Source organism: Chaetura pelagica, unplaced genomic scaffold, assembly GCF_000747805.2.
Source record: "Chaetura pelagica isolate M959 unplaced genomic scaffold, ChaPel_1.0 scaffold142, whole genome shotgun sequence".
NCBI classification, from domain to species: domain Eukaryota; kingdom Metazoa; phylum Chordata; class Aves; order Apodiformes; family Apodidae; genus Chaetura; species Chaetura pelagica.
In genome coordinates, this window is record NW_009952973.1 from 1,354,901 (window position 1) to 1,375,066 (window position 20,166).

The window sequence follows — 20,166 nt, forward strand, 5'->3', positions numbered from 1 at the left end:
CTAAAATACCTTTACTAATAGATACAAATGTGTCTCTTCAAAAGTGGTAATATCTAAGTTATCCTATATGTTTTCAGAATGTACTCATTCTGTTTCAAAAAAAATGTCTCCTGGGCATTTACGGAATCAAGCTACTTACACACACGCACACAAAATATAAACATTCAATTTTTAAGGACCTGAAAACTTTTCCCTCCTTCCATCAACCATTTCCCTATTTTTGTTGTCACATATTTGCTACAACCACACTTCTAGAACATATTTTGTTTAAGAAGCTCTTAAATTCACAGTAGAGGCTGAGGTGAAAGTGACTGCATCTTCTGCTCTTATGTAGTCCCTGGAGTTCCACAGATGCCAGGAAAAAGAAAATGTAAACTTTCTAAATAATCCTTGCTTCCAGACTTGCACTAGCTTTTATTCCTTAACATTTCAAAGAAATTAATTTAAATTAAAAAGTGCATGAGCAAAACAATGAATTTTTAAAATACAGCACACACCTGATTTAAAAACAGAAAAAAACCCCAACAACCTGCAGCCATTTTTCTGGCCTTGTAGTCTTTTGATCCTGTAAGTCTATTTTTCGTTCCCTTTGTGGATTGCCTTGAAAAAGCATGCTATTAATTTCCCCGCCAGATTTCAAATTATGACAGCTTTAAGATTTAAAAAAACTTTTCTTCCTTCAGGGGAGTATTTCAGTGCTGGTTTACATACTGATAACTGAAGACAGTTGGGTCCTCAACTTCCACAAGCAAAAGGCTCAGGGTGAGAATTGTTGACATTTCCAAGAGCATATGCTTCATGGTATTTAAGTAAAAGGTAAGCAAAGCAGTTAAAGAAGGGGTGGAAGAGGAAAAACTCAGTGCATAAAATCCACAATTTTTCATCTTTTCACTTTATAGGTCTCAGCAGAAAAAAAAAAAGTCAGATCAACTCATAGCATTGTCACTATTTATTTTGGTTAGTGTCAATGAGGAATCTAAATGTGCAGTGGCAAAGGGTAGTACCCAGTTCGTGCTGCACATTTATGTTTGGAATGTTTTTCCTCTACTTTTACGTCTCTGGGTCCTACTTTTCAAGTAAACTTAAGATGTAATTTGTATTTAAAACAAGTAGAGATTACGAGGCATGGGCATCTTAAGCTATGAAAGCAAGTTGCCTGTACAACCACCACTATACCATAAACTGCAATACTACAGACAAGTTGGAGGCAACAGAAGTCTGACATGCATTTTTGAGTCTTTGGAAGAGAGCTGGGCTAGAATTTACAGTCTTTCAGGCAATCTTTCAGGGCAATATAGAGGCGACTCTGAAGTTCATTTAGGGATCTGCTCAGAGATACCATCCTGCTGTGAGCACTGTGTGCTTCCACAATATAAACACTGCATAATAATAACAATATGTTTCCATTAGCAAATCTGTATGAAATACTGAACAGTTTTTCCATTGCAGACTGTTTTAAAAGTAAGGCTAATTTTGCATTGAAGATTAGAACTATAGTCTCAAATAGCACAAGCCTTGTGCAAAACCAAGCTCCAAATTTTTCTATTGTTTTTATCTATCATCCTTTGTAGCTGTGAGTAAACATGATCCTGTCAACTAACTACTTCAGTTAACTCTTATTTACTATTATTGATAGGTTTTAAAGTAATAATATTACTTTCTACAACAAGGATGTGTGCTGATATTTAAGAACACAGCTTCTTTCAGTGCTTTTCCAACACTGGGCTAGATATTTCTAATATCAATCGTATGAAATAGGTGGACTATTAAACTGAGAAGTTACTCTCTGACAGTATAGCTGCCTAGAAATAAAGGCATGAAAATATCTCAAGGAGTGCCTCAAGAGTGGGCAAACACTCCCTCCCTTACCTACAAAGTAACTCACCAGAAGACCTGACAGAATGTCCCATGCAAGAGGCCACACTTAGAGTCTTTGCAATACCAAAGGTGTTAGATGGCTGCGGATGCCCTTATTCAGGGAACAATAAAATGATCAGGTAACCCTCAAGCCAAAACCAAAAAACCATCTGACTTCATCCAAGATCTGTTTAGACTATTTCTGTAGAAGTGGAGGTTCAAACTAATTGGAAATTTTCATGCATCTCTGAAGTAAGAGGGTTGAAGCTTTTCTCCTGAACTATTTCTCAGCACAACGGGTGGGTCTTACTCCTTCTGATCTGTGTCCAGGCAACTCAGGGAAATGTCAGGTTGTCTGACATTAGAACTGGGCTGATTAAATGCCTGAATGTAGCTAAAAGTGATAGTGATGCCCAATTCCTCTTTCAAACATGGACTTTTGTCCCATCTTGAACAACTAACACTCATATGATCCCCTAGTGAGTTCAGAGTGTTAAATTAAAAAATTTGCACTTTCTGTACAGTTTCTGTCTGGTTTATCTCCCTGAACCTGCCCACCTTGGGGTCAGACCACCAGGAGCACAGGTGAGGAACATGCCACATCCAACAGCAACCTCTGTTTCCTGCCTCTGCTTCCCGGCTCCAGTTCTACTTTGTGCAATGACAGTGAGGGAACCAATCAAAAATAACCTGACGGGGGTGACAGGGGTTTCTATTCCCACGTCCAGTGAGGTCAAATACCCTCTTCACAGCTGACCAAACTACTGGGCACCACAGAGGCTGGCATTGCTGCTGAATTAAAACTGCGTAACTACACCCTTTGAGCAAGCCTGCAGCTTCACTCAAATTTGACAGTAATGATTTATGAAGGCACTTCACTCCTTCCCACACCTTTCCTTGGGCTGTATGTTCCTGCCTCTGCACCATTCCCTTGCATTATGCCAGCCCAAATGTTTGTGCAGATGGGGAGAGAATGAGGTCATGGAACTGATCTGGTTGGAAAAACGTGGGAGCCAAAAGAACCTAGGAAGGCCCCAAGCAAAACAAAACAAAAATTAAAAACAAACTAAACCCACAGCCAAAAATGGTTGCAAAACTGCCAAATGGGAAGCCACAGCCTCAGAGTGCATACAAACTGTTACACATCCTTCATTCAGCCACATATTTGCTTAGGACTAAATGAGAATGGAACAAGCTTGAAGGTTCTTCCAACATTCAAGGCAGTAGACCTCCTTAACACCACGCTATTCTGGAAGAGTGGAGAAGTGAGTGAAAACCTTGCTCCCCTTTGCAGTAGTTCCCACTAATGCAGCACTTGGCTTCCCTCTTTTTCCTTTCTTTGGCATTCCTGTGCACGATGCTGTCTCCAGTGTCAACAGAAATAGTTTCACTGATTTCAGTGGGAGCTGGATTTAGTGGAGTATCTTGGCCTGAGACCATAATTAAAAATCCAGGGGTAATTTTTGAAAAGTTGAAATTTAAAAAAAAAATTGCTCTGAGCACACCCTATGATCATATGCTTGCTTTCTTCAAGCACGTTGGACTCTGTGTCCTCAATTCTACTGAGCTGTCAAACAGTTGAAACAAAAGGACACCATCTTTCTATCCAGAGTTGTAGTCAGGGTGGCTGAAAGGAAAATAAATCCACTTCCTCTTTGGCCAGAAGACAGGGAGGACTTACCAACACAAAGTCATACAAAGTGTTGTCCACAAGCTGGAAGTTGAAAACCTGCATATAACCTATCTTGTTTCTTGAAAATTAGAGATAAACAGCCCACTGAAAGCTGTGATTAAAAAAATAAAAATAGACTTCTAACTCTGTTGGGACAATACATTTTTCCAGAGAATACCATACTTTTTCCAGATAAATGGCAAGGGGAGTTAGGAATTATTTAGGGTCTGTTTTTAATGTACGTCCATCCACAGGTACAGTTACTAGCATACAAAGAACTAGTTTCATATAATGCTTTGTAATATCCATGGAGATTTTTCTTCTTTACCATCTGAATTCACATGGTACTTATACATCATCATAGTTCTTTACATATTAATATTATTATGTACAATGTTATAACACATGAGCCAGGGCTTCTTGACTAGAATTTTTTTTTACTTAATTGTGCTTCAAGACAAAGTATCACTTGCTACTATATTTTCAAAAACACAGGTATCAATTGCCTAATGTTCTTTCAGATGGTTTCTCAGTTAGATGAGAGACAGGGTGTTAGGCAGTCTGAGTCAATTTCTGACTCCACTACCAAAGGCCCTCTGTGATCTGGTGCTCTCCATTTTCTAGTTTTTTATGGCAGTAACAGCACAGGCATAGTGCTGCATTTTAACTACAGCATCATGTAGACTTGCTTAGAATAAAGCTTTCATGATTCTCTTTGACTATGTCCAACTTAATACATAGTAATGAGCCTCTGACTAATAGGTCCAGAAGAAAAAAATTAGTAGTACATACACTAATTTATTTTTCCCCATGGCAGAATCCTGAGGGTTGTTTCATTAATATGAAATTGGAATCATGGAGAGAAAGGAAATAAAAATGAAGAGTGGAAGAAAGAAACAGCATAAAATACTTTGGGAGAAGTATTCTCTGCCTGGAAATATCATAAGCATGTAAAGGAAAAAAAGGAGTTAAACAATGAAATCAGATAGAAGAGTTTGGACCTTCATTCAAGATTTATAAATAATTTCTTGCTTTCCAAAATTAGCCCAGTGCATGAGTCTAATCCTGTCGGCAGTACAGCCAATGATCAGTTGCTGCAGATTTCTACTAAAATAGAACAATATTCTGTTTTGTAAAGGGAATTAAAAATTTGGCATGTGTAACCCAAGGTCTTCAGAGATGCATCACATCTGTGGATAAATATATTAGTGCATAAAAAAGAAAATGTTAGTAACTGGCAAGAAGGAAAAACCCATCAGAAAGGCATAAAGGTGGTCCAACATGAATTTAAAAAGAGCTAGAAAGAAATTACAGCCCCCCAAAAGCCTGCTAGCTACTTTGTTTTCACATACAAAGGCAATCAGTTACTAAAAACAAAGATGTAACAAACGTACAATATTACGATTCTCAAAAAAAGAAGAAAAGTAGACTTACATCTCTTGATTGCTGCTCTTATGGACGACAAAGGTCCTTGGCTTAATGAAGAAAAAAGAATTATTACAACATGGTTCATGCCTCTAAGAGAAACTGAGCAAGTAATAACATAGAAATTCCCCATATACTGCAAAGGATTTACCAAGTGTCTTTGTCCCCTAGGCTGTTATCTTACAGAAACTTGTCCAAAACTCCTGGAGTACACAACCATACCCAAGCTCTCTAACAAAACCAGGCTACAGTTTAGCTGCAAAACTTTAAACATTGGTTTCCTATCTTTGCAACCATTTTTCTCTTGATTCTGTGTTGCAATCCACATTCTGTTTCATTTGATGAGAAAACTTGGAGAAGGGCCCAAGTGGGTGTTCATATTCTCAGATTATAAGCATTTAATGACTTAACATTCTTGTAAATAAACAAAACTTACACAGCCAAGTAAAAACCTACAAACCCTTTGCTAAATATTTTCAACAATTACTTAACAACTTATCTTCCCTTTCAGTTGAGATTGCATTTTTCAGTAATAATTTGGTGGGTGGGCTTAGGCAGGAAGTCAACATGACCAAAAATTCATTGATGCACATGGACAGAAAAATGTCTCCTTTTGCCAAGTCATCTGTCTTCTTGGTAAGACTAAGGTTTCTGATGCCTCTCTTCTGAAGGTCTTATTTAACAGAAAAAGCAGCCCTTACTATATTTACAGGTAAAAATGGAAACTAACTTGAAATTATCATTTTCAGAAAGTGTTGATAACTTGAGGAGTGTGGTCTTAACAACCTGCCATTTATGCAAAGTTACAGAGGAGATAAAAAAAAAACAACAAACAAAACAAAACCCAATGCACAACTACTTCAGAAAAGGACTTTTTTTTTTCTTTATTTTAAAAACACAACAGGTAAAGAATACTTGATGAGAAGCCTCTAGAAGTGCTGAATAGCCTTTTTAAAGGTTGAAAATAAATAGATTATGTCTGGCTTAAATTACTCTCATATCTTAATTACAACAGAAATTACACTAATTAAGTCTTTCTGGAAACCTTCCACCACAGGCTTCATCTGTGGTATAACAGCAAGAATGTCAGTACAGGGAGGACATTAGCATTTTAACACTGTTCTCACTCTGCCCACAGCAGGCATGCAGCACACCAGCTCTGGCAGGGCTCAGTTAAGCTCCACATGCACTTCCACTGCAATTGCTGATGGCTGCAGTTATTCCAGTGGGATGAAGAATAGGGGGATTTGGAGGAGAGAAGAGACAGTCAAAAAGGACATGGATGAAAAATGTCTTCCTCTACAGTCATTCCGAAAACTAATTAAGACTAGAAATGAATGTTGCTGTGACTGAACTGTTTTCTGAAATAGTTTGGCTAGTCTAGGATAAACAATCCCTATTTGTCTGGTTTCAGAAACAGTTCAAATGTGGCTTGGCCCATATCCACAGAGCTAGTAGCGTTAGAAAACATTTCTACCAGTCATATTTCACTGTGCATTCTCAGCAGAAGAGAATTCTGTTTTTCCTTCATAACACCCCATCGTAATAAAATCTTATCTTTAAGAAACACTTTAGTTGTATGTTCCTCACAGGTTTACCCCACATTCCTTTTTTTTCTTCCTTATAACTCTTGTGTCTTTCTTTTGGATGCACATTTTTTAAGCTTTTTCTGCTTTTATTGCTATAAATAATTACCATATTTAGAGTTTTATTTTAATAATATTTAGTATCATACAGGAAGGAGACTGAAGTCTGGTAACAAGAACCTGAAATCTTTGGGAGTAGCAAAAACTTTCTATACTCAGGATTTAAGATTTACTTTAGTTTTATATAAGAAATTAAGAAATCTATAAAGTGTGCATATTCAGGTATCAGTAAGACCTAAAAGGAACAAGTTAAGTTCTTTCTTTCTCCAGCAAGAGCACTTTGACCCATTGCAATTTGCCTCAGAATCTGAAGAGCACTTTCAGATATGTAAAGGTATTTTTTGCTAGAAATCATAGGAGTCATCATGTAGGCAAAAGTTCAAGTTTTCCATGCAACATAAGGACCAAAAGGGTATAGAAAACTATTTTTAAATCAAAATGCAAGGAACAAAGAAGTAAAATCTTTTGCATAACCAACCTACTGAAGTATGGATATACCAAGAGTAAGGCAGTTGAAGTATGCAACTATCTGTGTAACTTAGAACCAAGACAACATGGTTCTGTTAGAAAAATCTATGAGCTCACGGGCAAAACAAGCTGTTAGCAAACAGTTTTTCACCTTCCATTAACAGGTCACTCATCAACAAGCTTTTGGAAAAGCACTACATTTCCTACCCCCAAGATAGTCTGATTCACATTTTGCTTACAAGTACTTAAGCCCTTTGAAAACATGATTTATTTATTTATTTATTTATTTGCTATGAAGCAAAGTTCCTGTAAAGGAACTGCAAATTTCCTAACTTTGTTACACACTAAACCTCAGTAATTTAAATAAGATGCTGGCTTGGGGGCAGATTACAGTTTTGCCCATATCTCATGCTAGGCTAAACCCTGCAGCAATTACTCTATGGAGTCCCTGTCTCTTGCCCACCTTCTCCTGCTGTCTGTACAACACAGCAATGAACCAGAGCACACACAAAATCCCCACAAACACACATGGCAAGGAAAAACAGAGAGGGAAAAAGTTTAAACCTCTGATCCTGTTCTCAGCATGACTCCCTCTGACAGTTACCTCAGAACACCAGAGGGAACAGCATGACAATAACCAGCCCCTGGGAGTGGGGGACAGCAGTTCCTGTGTCACCTTGCAATGAATATAATAAAAGTCCAAACTCATATTGCTGAAAGAAAATAGAGCAGATAGAAGGACAGAGGACATTTCACAGCATGAAAGACTGATAAACATTAGCTCAAATACTACTCTAGATGTACCTAATATGGAATAAACATATATGGAAACCATCCCATCCATCCCCGACACAATCTACCACAACAGGGGACAACTGGAGCAATTCCTTTGATATCTGCAGATTTATTTGCTCACTGTTAATTTAGAGCAGTCTTTGTTTCATTTCCAGCAAAGGCTGCAGCTTCATTGAGCTTCACCTGCCAGCCCCTCAACAGAGGAACTAACCCACCTCTGTCAGGCTCTCTAGGCACCCATACAAACCCACTCAAGTAGGTTCAGAGGAGTCTGTAAGCTTCTGTACCTGCTATGCTAAAAGCAGTTGGGTACTTTAAGTCAGCAGTAATATGAAAAGGGTCCCATGGGTCACCATCGCTGAAAGATAAAGAACCTGGAGTGGTGTGTTTGAAGATGTTAAACATCTACTCACTCTTCCTGGCAGGGTTTCTTCTGAGTTTCAAGGACAGGTTTTCTAAATATAAACACTTGAGGAAAATGTTTCAAAAGCTTATTTTAGGTCTGTATATTGGGAAATAAAATTGCTACAAACTAGTCTGGGCAAAGAGCTGCAAACTGTTTAGTGGAGCAAGTGCAATTACTGCATATAAACCACAGTCTCCTCTGCGGTAGGGGCTCTGCTCCAACACCATTACTGGCACTGAGCAGTGTCTCTCTTTGAACACAACTTCAGTGTAGCTACAGTATTTCTCAAAGGCCCACTCTCGCAGGGTGACTCCTGACCCAACACAGCCACCATCTGAGTATCACTCACCTGAACAGTCCCCACACAGTAGAGAAGAAGTGCTGTTTGGGTGGAATAAAGTACAAATCACACAGGCAGGCAGGGATTGTGAGTGTCTGGAGTAGGATAGCATTTAATTTACACATTATCTTAATTTACACATTATTATGGGGCAAAGAGGCATGGGGGTTCTGGGCTACCTTTTCACCCACATGTCTTTTAGTTGTTTCAGGAGCAGCAGTGGCTCCAGCCCAGCTGAGAGCACCTCAGGGACATGCTCCCACCAGCTGGCTGATGGTGATCCAGCTCAGCTCCTGAGAGCAAACATGCAGAGGAGTGCTGGGGTTTACCTGCCTCTGGAGAGCACAGGCAGTACTGGCTTGGGACTAGTCCCTCCTGCCTCTGAACATACCCACAGCCATTTAGGGGGGATCTCCTCACGCTATCTACAGGCTTCTGCCTTAGGGGTTGTGGTACTGCTTAGGATACAAAAGACATCCCAAGCCTGTCTCAACATCTCTCATTCATCCACCTTCACCAGTCTCCTATTCTGTGGCTTGCATGGGATTCTCAGCAGGAATTGAGCAATCCCCCACAACACATGCTCCCTTTATCAGAACTGGGACCTTTGGTTTCTTTATCTAAACTGACATAACAATGAATATTCTACAGGAAAACCGATTTCACTTCTTTCATACATCAATCTAGACATACACAAAAGTCTGGTGAGGAAAAAAAAATAACACAACAAAAAAGAATGATCACTTGTTCTAAAAAACAAATATACCAAAGCATGTGCTGCAAAGTACCAAGATTTATTCTTCACATCATGTTATACAAAGCATTTCTTAAGGTATCTTCCCTCAGGTTCATACACCTGTGTAAAAGCTTTTTAACATACTTTTATTTGTGATGGTTATTGATCTTGTCTTATGCACAAACGCACACACAGTGTAAACAAAGTTAAAATGTTGCAATTTTTAATGTCTTATGACTTCTTGGAATGTGAGCCAAGAATTTTTAAATAGCTGATGAGGCAAAGCACTAGTTTAATACAAGGCATTATATATTCCTCTGAGTTACTTTAAGAATCATGCCATCTTTATAACAGCCTGTGCACTACAATGTAATGTTTTTAGAACCTATTAGAGAAACATATTATTTAGAAGAAATTACTTCAAAGACAAAATGTTTAAAATTTCACCTAAATTATTTCATTGCAGATGGAGTCACAGAAAGTTGTTAGTATTTTATACTTAAATGAAGGGTGGTGGAAAATATCAGATTTACAATTACCTTAACAGTAGGCAAAAGACAGACCTATTAGTTTGACCAAAACAGCTCCCAAAGTTAGCACAGAAGAGTCAGCTACCCCATCTGCATGACGTAGATGCAGTAGACAGAACTGTATTAATCCTGTGGATTAAGTGAATCTGCACTGGAAATGTAGAATCCACAGTGATCAACCACTTCAATGCCTCAACTGTAGAGGACTCCCAGTCCTCCAACTGCTATGGGGAAACTAGATTTCATGACATATGGACTCCACGTGCAGTTTCTCCTTTAGTCCAAGGGAAGCAAAGACTGCGCAGCCAGTCATTTCACCTTCCCCACGCTGCCCATTTCCACCAGCTCTCTTCTGTTGGTGCTGACATGGTCACAAGTCTGCTGGATCAGCCATGTGATTTTCCTGACTATAAACAACCCCATCTCAAGCACCCCAATTATTTTTCAGCCCAACAGTCTGGCTGCTGCAGGTGGCTGCAGAGACACCCAAGCACCAGGTGATGCTGGAGAAGTGGTGAGAGTGGACAGGCTGGGTAGGCCAGCAGCCATCCTTGGGGTAAGCAGCTCAGCCTTTCTACTCACAGAAACAAACCTTAAGTCTGTCACTCTGCAGCTCATTTGACAGCAAATCACCAAACATTAGCTATGCCTGGGTCAGCTGTTCTTCTCATCCTTCACTATACGTTGATTCACTCATTTTTTTTAATATTTTTTTTTTAATTCTCCTGTTAGTGCTGGTCTTCCAGACTGGCTCGCTGGGAGACCAGACAAGCATCAGAAAAAAGCAGCTGGCAGCAGCCTGGCACCACAGTACTCTGACCTTCTCTTCTACATTGGGTATTGTCAAGGTTCTGCAGGTAAAGAAGGCTAACAGAGATCCAGACACCTAAGAAATCACATGCTTAATAGTACAGATCTGGTCATCTAGGAAATCAGACCCACCTTGGTAAAACTTTTATTTCTCTCTTGGGTACAACCCCAAAAGCAAATACTCCTGAACCAGTAATTAAGTCTGGTGACAATTCAAATTCTCATCACTATGCTGAGGATGTTTACTTCTGCATCACTTAATGAATGCTGCAACTGCGACTTCCCACTGTCTGGACAAGCAAGGAGGTAGTTAAGAAGCAGCTAAAATCCAGCTGCTCAGCTAATTAAAACAGCTCATGTTGATCAGCAGGGGAAAATCCTTTCAGGAATTGTTCTCTAGCTCTTTCTTCAACCACTTATTACATATTCATGTGCTTGTCACTGTCATACTCAGGGATCATATTTTAGCAACTGAACCTTCAATTTTAAGGCAGAACACAGGCAGGAAGTCAAAGCAGTTCATGGCAGCAGATGATAACATTTCACACTTGGATTCTCACAGCAAACTAAAAGTCATGAGGTTACAACAGTTTCCACACTTAATAAAGTCCAACTTAGATCTTGAAGCTGAAACATCTCCCAGATTTTTTGTGAATCTGAGTCCCTCTGCTTTAATGAGAATTTAACTTTCGTGATAAACATCTCTAGCAGTAGAAAGCATCTACAATTTTAATAATGCCATAAATAGCAATGTAGCACTGTAAACGTAAACGCAAGTATGTCTGAATTGTCATACTGATAGAATATTTTGATCCAGCCAGCAATATATTCAGACACAAAAGTAAGGATTAAAAAACTGCAGGGAATAACCAGCTCTTTCAGATAAAACAACTTAGCTGTGAACTACAGCTTCTTCTGGTGGAAATTCTTTACCATTAAAGTCTACACAGTTTCTGCATTTACAAATGGGGAAAGATGACAGTGCCCTACTTTTACAGTTAAACAATATGAAACAAAGCTTGTTTCTGAAGAATGGCTTTTTGGTTCAATTATTTGCAATAGCATTTCAGTCAGTAAATCAAAGCCCTCTCCAGCCACTGACAAGACATTCTGCTTGCTTCATACATCTCTGTACATCAAATACAATCTGGTGGCTGAATGAGCTCCAGAACCTTTGTAACTGATGTCAGAGATTAATAAAACCTGGTTTAACCATGAAGGATGAGCAGGACAAAGGCATAACGGAAACCTGTTGATCTGGATCCACAGGATTGAAGATATCTTTACAGGGCTTTAACTATTATAAAGTATGGATACTAGATTTTCTTCAAATAGTCTGGGTACTTCATAGAACATAAAAGTACAGTATTAAGGTTATCTTTAAAGTTTTGTGAAGGGGGAAAGTGGTACGTGAATATCCTCATATGACTAGAAGCACTAATAATGATTACTAACAAAACAGATAACACTTTGCTTTACAACAATATCTTCAATCTCTATTAAACCAGACACCTCCAAATCAACAAAGAGAAAAGAATAGGAGGGGAAGAGGGAAATCACCCAAAGTAGTTAGAAGATGTCTTTTTAAAACAGAGACTGAGAAGCTTAGGAACATATATACGCAACAGAACATGGCTCCAGAGAGCAAAAAGCAGAAACAAAAGAGTTTTGACCACCAAGGACAAGAACTCAATAGGATGCAGATAATGCATGATCTGGAGGTGAGGAATCCAGAGGAGAATGTGCAGGTGCTCACAAGAATACAGACTTCAAAGATTTCAGAGCACTAATCAACCTGAGAGAACAATGTATAAGGATTTCTTATTTTGCTAGATCTGTCTATTTCCTGTGTAAAAGTAATCTATAAAATATTGGCACATTTGCTTCAACTACTGTGTCCTTTGAGGAGGAAGCCAGTTCATGTATGAAGGAATTCCTGGATAATCTTGAGGCATCGGGCAGATGCATAACTGAGTCTCACTTCCAAGGGGCAGTACCAAATAGCTTCTACACTGAGCAGTTAAGATAGTAACCTGCCTAGTCAGAGGTTAACAGCACACAACTCTGTAATATAAAAGCCAGACACTTGAGAAGTGCCCAAAATATAAAGCTCAACCTCAGCCATAAAAGTGAGATTATGAGAAGTGTTCCATGCTGGGGTGACCTCAGTGCCAAAAAATCAGCTGGGTACCTTGAGAATTTCAAATTATGACAGTGGCCAATGCTGAGCTCTTTCAGAAGTCCCATTCTGCATGACTTCTATGCTCCTTTAGACTAATTCAACTTATTCATGGGCCACCTGAGTCAAATAAGCAGTGTGAAATGTGCTGAAGTTTAAGCATTAACTGAGTGAGGAAACAAAAGGAATTTACTCGCTATTTTAGTTGTAGTTGTACATTGAGAGCAAAGACATTTGTTGAGAATGGACAGTCTGTAAAACATGTATTAATATATATGCACAAAATAAAATGAAGTCTTAAATCAACACTTAAAACCAAAACAAAATAACTCGTTCTATAAATGTGAACCAGCACAGCAGCCAAAAATGTGTGTAAGGATATTAGAAGATCATCTGTATAAAAAGACATACTGGCTTCAAACTTGACATTTATATTTATAAATAAAATAAGTCAATTAAGAAGAAGCAGATACACTAATTTTCAACCCTCCCATGTTAAAGCTGCACAAAAGTAAAACTATCTTAATGCATGATCACATCTTGTTCCATGGACTGTTGACTCACCCGGTTACACCCTACAGTACATGAGGTCCATGAACTTGTAATAGTGGCCGTGATAGAACGCATAGTGCACAGAAATTGTAAAATAAAATCTCATTACCACACCCTTCACCAGACCTGTCTTTCCAGAAAATGCTCTGCATGCAGCTCAGTCAGAGAAATGGCATGTTTGCCTATACACTCTTCCTTTGCCCTTCCTCTAAAAACATTGAAACATTTCCTTTTATTCTATATCAGAGACTGACAGAGCTTTTGGTTACAAAATACAGAAAATGATTCATCAGAAACTTGCACCACATAACAAAAAACATACATTCATACATCTGTAGGCCCACAACGTTTACCTCAAATTTAAGCATGACTTTAAACTGCAGTCCTTTTTATTCATTCACAAGGATCCAGCGAATCTGATACTAAGGTCAACCATTCCCAAAAGGTAAGCATCTAAGATTGTTTTTCAAGTCTTGTAATTCTGATTCTATGAGGATGTGTGTAAAGTGTAGTGTTTAGGTAAAGGTAATGTCTTTGTTAGTCCAAGTTTCAGAAAAGCAACAGCAGTCCAAGTTTTCAGATACTCAAATTCTTTTCCAAAGGTGAAACAAAAGCATCAACCACCAGAGCCAAACAGATTTTTAAAATCACGCTTACACCTATAAAACCTGCATCTGTCCCAAACACACTGCAAAACATTGACAGGCAGGCACAGCACTGAGTTTGCTGTAAGAGCACACAAAATACCTCAACCACCAAGAGAAGGCCTTTAACTGCTGGTGCCACTTCTCCAACGGAAGGACAGCAAGGTGATTCAAGACAGCCAGTATAGCTTCATCAAGGACAAGCGCTACCTGGCCTTCTATGATGGAGTGACTACAACAGTCTATAAGGGAAGACCTATGGATGCCATCTATCTGGCCTTCTGTAAGGCCCTTGACATGGTCTCCCGCAACATCCTTCTCTGTAGAGACCTTCCAGTGTCTGAAGGGTGCCTACAGCTGGGGAGGGACTTTTTATAAGGCCATGTAGTAATAGGACAAGGGGTAAATGTTTAGGTTAGACATTAGGAAGAAATACTTCACTGTGAGGGTGGTGAGACACTAGAACAGGTTTCCCAGAGGTGGTAGCTGCCTCATCCCTGCAAACATTCAAGGTCAGGCTGAATGAAGCTCTGAGCAACTTGATCTAGTTGAAGGTGTCCCAGCTTACTGCTTCCAGCCCCAACTATTATATGACTCTATGATCTTTGAGCAAGTCCCCATGCAAACATATGACAAAAGGAACCTTCTCCACCCTTAATCATATGCCCTGGCTGTCTTACGTTGTCAACCTCAAATTATATGGCAAATCAGTAAATACTGCAACCTCTAATGGATAATTATGGCTTGGAAGAAATAATCACTATCATTACCTTTGCCCACTCACCTAAATTCAGCTTCAGAAACAAACACCTTGTAGAACAGATTGAACTGGACCTTTCTGGAGTAACAGTCATAAGGAATACCTTGTCCAAACAGTTCACAGCCACCAAAATCAATGCCCCTCCCTATCCTGTAAGTATCCCCAAAACACATAGCTCTTTCACATGCTTCTCCATGCACTTCAACCAATACACCGTATGCCATCAGTTAAATTAGGCAGAGGAAATTCAGAGCCACAAAGTATCAGATTCAGCTTACTCAGGCAACTGAAAGGATAGAAAAAACAGCCATCAGTGGCCTTACCCTCGATTCCAAATACTTACAAAGACAGGCTTAGAAAATAATATATATTAAAAAAACAACAACAATCTCCAGTGCAGCTTAAAGGCTCCAGACTCAGATAACACAACAGCTAATTCTCTAACCTCCAGTCTCAGCAGTGCCCTTAGCTCCAAAGGTAGGAAATTGTTCCTGTCCTTCTTCTCATGTCAGCCAACAACCTTATGTCCCTCTCCCCTTGCTAACATGCCTTTGGGTCTCCAAAAAGTAATAGTGGCTTTTTTCTTAAGACTGCCTAATTGATTAACATAATCTATTTAAACCCAGAACAATGGCATTTTAACTTTCTCAAGAAGCAGCAGTTACAGGGAATGACATAGTCTCTTACACTACAGGACATAGAAAGCATTATATAAAACTGGCAGACACCAAGTTTAAAAGAGTGAGAGACTTTTCAGCATGCGACATAAGGTTATGCTGTGTCACTGCTTGCCCATACTGTGGATGCTAAAAGTGTGTATGAATTAAAAACCTAAAGAAAACCCATTGAAGGCTATTAAATACAAACCACCACCTCTCTCAGAGGTCCCAAGCCACACAAATCTGGATGTTGACAGAATGCATGGATACTTCCCATTGCATGCTTTTTTCTTCCTTATCTTCTTCACACATAAGCATAGACAGAATTGGAATGCTGAAATTAGGTGCACTTCTGGTCTGCTCCACAAAGGCCATTTTTATGCTTTTAATTGTCTTTCAGGATGGAAGGACGTCACCTGTCTGAAAGCTTTGCCAATTATTCTAGTTACTTTATTTGTTCTAATAAGTCTTAAGATAAAAGGACAAATCTTGGGTTGTTTATTGTTAAAGGCATACGAAAATCTTGGAAATTTCTATTTTACACCCTCCAAGAACATTAATGATTTTGATTTGTATTGCCATTCAAGTACATTTGTATTACACTAAAAAATATACCTGTTTAGCACCTACAGCAAGACAGTTACTGCACTAAGTAGCACATTTGTCAGTTCATATACTAACAGACATAATTTTAAAAGCCTACAAAATGCAGCATGGGAACAGGAATTAAAGGAAATAGAGAAATGTGTCATCATTTCAGATTTGTCCTAGATGGAAAAAAGTAAATGCTGCTAACAACAGAAAGCATTGGTAGCTTGTTCACACTGTAAAATGTTCATTTAACAGAACATATTTCCTTGTCAACAGCTTCAGAAGGAAGATGATAGATTGGGCAGTAAAGCAAATAATCTTCTGTCATATACATCAGCAAGGTCTGGTAAGAAAGCCTCTCCTATTGCTGTCACTACTGTACTTGTCCCACAATACTGTTCTCTTCTGTCCTTGCTGTTCAACTTTCACCCACCAGGAACACTATGGGCTTTTAGATATTCATGGACCTAATATTTTAGAAGGGGCAGTGGAATCAAATTAACAAAACAACACAGTGATCTTAAAAGCAGTTGCCAAAAAGAAACTGTGTTCTTGGGAGAGCAGTGAAATTTCATGACCAAATACTGTATTAAGTACTGTACTGTGGTGCATGAGGGGACAGGGAAGCAGAAGTTCAGACAAACTGGAATAGAAGAACTATAATAGTAAAACCAAACCTATTATTTTTCACTAATTATTTAGTCCAAGCAAAAATATTGCTTCATCCAACATGATATCCCTGATACACTTCTTTTGCTTGAACTAGATACTATGTTGTAGATCAAAAGAGAGATTTAACAAAGTAACCATTGTTTGTGCTTCCAACACTATGATTCGATTTGGACATGCTCTTTAATTAGAAGTCAACCTTTGCCTCAAACCTCAGGAGATGGTAATGTCCACTTCACTGAGAATAGATTAAAAACCTCTTGTAACAACACTCCCAAGATAAAGATGTGTCTATGCATACTGGCAACGATCATACTTAAATGAACACTTTCCACATTTAGGGTTGTGTGATCAATTTCAATCCTTTGCAGCAAGGCACCTGCCTGTCACCTGCCTTGGTTGTGGCTACCAAGGGAACAGGTAGCATGACTTTTTCTACCACTGATTCTTAGTTTTCTTCCTGAAGCTGAGGCAGTTGGAAACTGATGCAAAAGCAGTTCACCCTTGTTTACACCAAAGGATAGCCCTAGCTCAGTTGAGACTGTGGTTTGTCACAGATTGCCAAAAACAGGACAAATCCCATACATAATAAACATGGCCTAAATTCAAATGGTGATACATGCACTGAGCAAAATTCTGCTTTTGAAAAGAGAAATTTTGTATAAAAATCAGAAATGCAATATCTTAAAAATGACAGGATCAGAGGCTCAGGTACAACTGTGCAAACTGCACAGCAAACATTAGACAGAAATACAGTAAGGAAGAAACTACCAGTGTAACAGGTCTTACTAGAAATATTTTTACCCAGAATGTAGTGAGAATGCAACTGTAACATGCTTTGAAAGAGTATTTGATCAATCAATGTTCAATGTGCAAACTCAGGTGCTACTTAAGGTAACCAGTTACCTATACCAGAACAATCTGTAGACAGCGAAGAATAACTTAAAGGAAATAACAAAGTAGGTAAGCAGCACAGAAAAAGAGAAAGAAAGAAAAAAAAAAAGAAAAAAAAAAAAAAAGGAAAGTAACAATCTCTTCTCTCTTGTGCACATCAGAGTAAGAGGAAATCAACACAACGTAACTGCAAACCGAGCTCTCCCACTCAAATTCCAGAGGTGAAGGAAACTGTAGATAATGATCTGAGCCTAGACAGAAACCTACACAAATCCTTAGGGAAATAAACCAAAGCTCTGTATCAGCTTCAGCACTCTCAAAATATCAACACAGAATTCCTTCAGAAAGAACCAAGCTGCTACTTCTTCTGAGCCGAAAGTTCACAACTTGCTGAGTTTGCCTCCTCAGCCCTGACACATACCCCACAGGCATCCCTTAGCAGCTCCTCCTCTGTTTTCTTTTCAACTATTACAAGTAACTTTGGAAAGGATTCTCTTCCAGCCCTCTTTCCCACCCACTGGATGAATTTCACATGCTATTTGTCATTGAAATGTCTTGGGGAGAAAAAATGAATAATTATAAAGAAACAGAATTATAATCATGACTGATTAATTTGGCCCATCACATGTTACTTATAAACAGAGAATTCTAGTCCTCCTCACACCTTCCATCCACCTCCGAGCAGGATTAAAAGACAATGACTCTTCTTTTAAAGAGAGTTATTGTCATTTTGTGGGGAAAAAGTGAAATCTTCTCAAAATTACCTTAAAAGCAAAGCTCCATGATTTAGAAAACCTGCAATGTGTAATTGTGCAATTCCTGAAACCACCTTTTCCAGATCTAAGGTCTGTTATGGTTGTTTATGCCACAGACAATTCTCTTTTTGCACAAGGAGAGAGAGTGGCCTTGTATCTGGATGGTCCTCAGCACCTTCCACAGGAGTCTCCTCTGAAAGATGGCAGGACAGTGAAACTTGCTCATGTACATAAGATGTCCAAAGAAGGACTGAAATTCTTTCCATGAAAAAGGAGAGTGAACCTTATTCTCTTTATTCCTTTAACAACCATCTCATTCTCAGCATTATTTTCCATTACAAATTAGCATAAGCACTGGAGAGCAGCCCAGACAACGGAAGGAGTTGTTCAGGGCACCAAAGCAAACAGTCCTTCAAAATTCCCTTTGCAGAAACCAGGAACAGAGTAGCCTTTTATAGTAAAACAAATCCCTCTTCTCTGTTTAAGAATAAGGAATCTGGAAGGCTGGCTAGGATGTGCCCTTCACAATAACTCTTTACCACTATCTGTGAGATGAATAGCCAAAAATGCCCAACACAACAGTGATGAATTGGTGGCATTAAAACAAACACCCGCAGCAACAGGCTCTAGATACCCACAGAATCCCTAATTGCCAAAAGCTAAACCGAACCCATCTGCCATTTATTCCTCTGCTCCACCTGTGATTTTTATTTCTCATTTACAGACAAGCATAAACTGAGCAGGGAAAATGATCACTGCAAAGAATAAAATAAGCAACTATTTATTGTGGCAAAAAAGCTGTCAAAGAAATATACTGCAGAAATTTCTTCAGCGTATTCCACTCCCAGGAGAAACATCTCTGATGTGCACAGCACATGATGCTGACCAGAAACACATGATAAACAAAAGAAAGACACATAAGCAGATTCCAATCCCAAGTTTTACCAGTTCAAATCCACATTTAACCAATAGGATTGCACCATGCTCTGAGTGAATAAGCCCAAAACTTAACTCTTGGGTTGAAAAAAATTCAGTCATGTTATCCTTCTTTTTAGGTACCAACAACAAAAGTCACAATACTGAGCCCCTCTTCAAGCTCTGCCATTGATTTATTGTGCAACTTGCAAGAAATCACTTTGTACCTCTCTGTTGAACCTGCTTGATTTGTAAAGCGGAGACTCAGTTCTTTTTATCCCTGGAGATCAGCCTTCTGATGAACTAACTACATGAACACTGATAACAGCCCAAAGGAGGGAATGAGATCCTTCCTTCTGGAGTGGCATAGGCTTAGATCATCTCAGGGCAATTGTGAAACTGCACCCCGAGGGTTTCAGAAGACTGGATACTTTTTATTACATCAACTTCTGACCTATCAAAATTGTACAAAAGCAGAACCTTCCTCTTTTCAAAACATAAAAGTATACTTAGTGTAGGTTTAACCTACTACTCCCTAACCCTACAAATTGTAAAAGCTAAACATAAAAATTAAGAATGTAACCATAAAACAAGTGCCTCGCCCCAATATTTATTCTTTTTTCTACTCACAACCCTTCCCTTTCAGATGGAGTGTCAGCAGGGTTCAAAGTGTAAAATTTCATATCTGTATTACAGCCTGTAAATCTGGCTGGGTGGGCAAAAGTCTGAAACGTTCCTGTGTGGAACAGCTGCATTGATAGCAGATTTTGACAGTGGACAACAGAAGGCTTTTGAATGACAGTAATGGAAAACTATAATTCAGGATGATTGTGGGAATGAATCTGGTCCTGGATACTAAATAG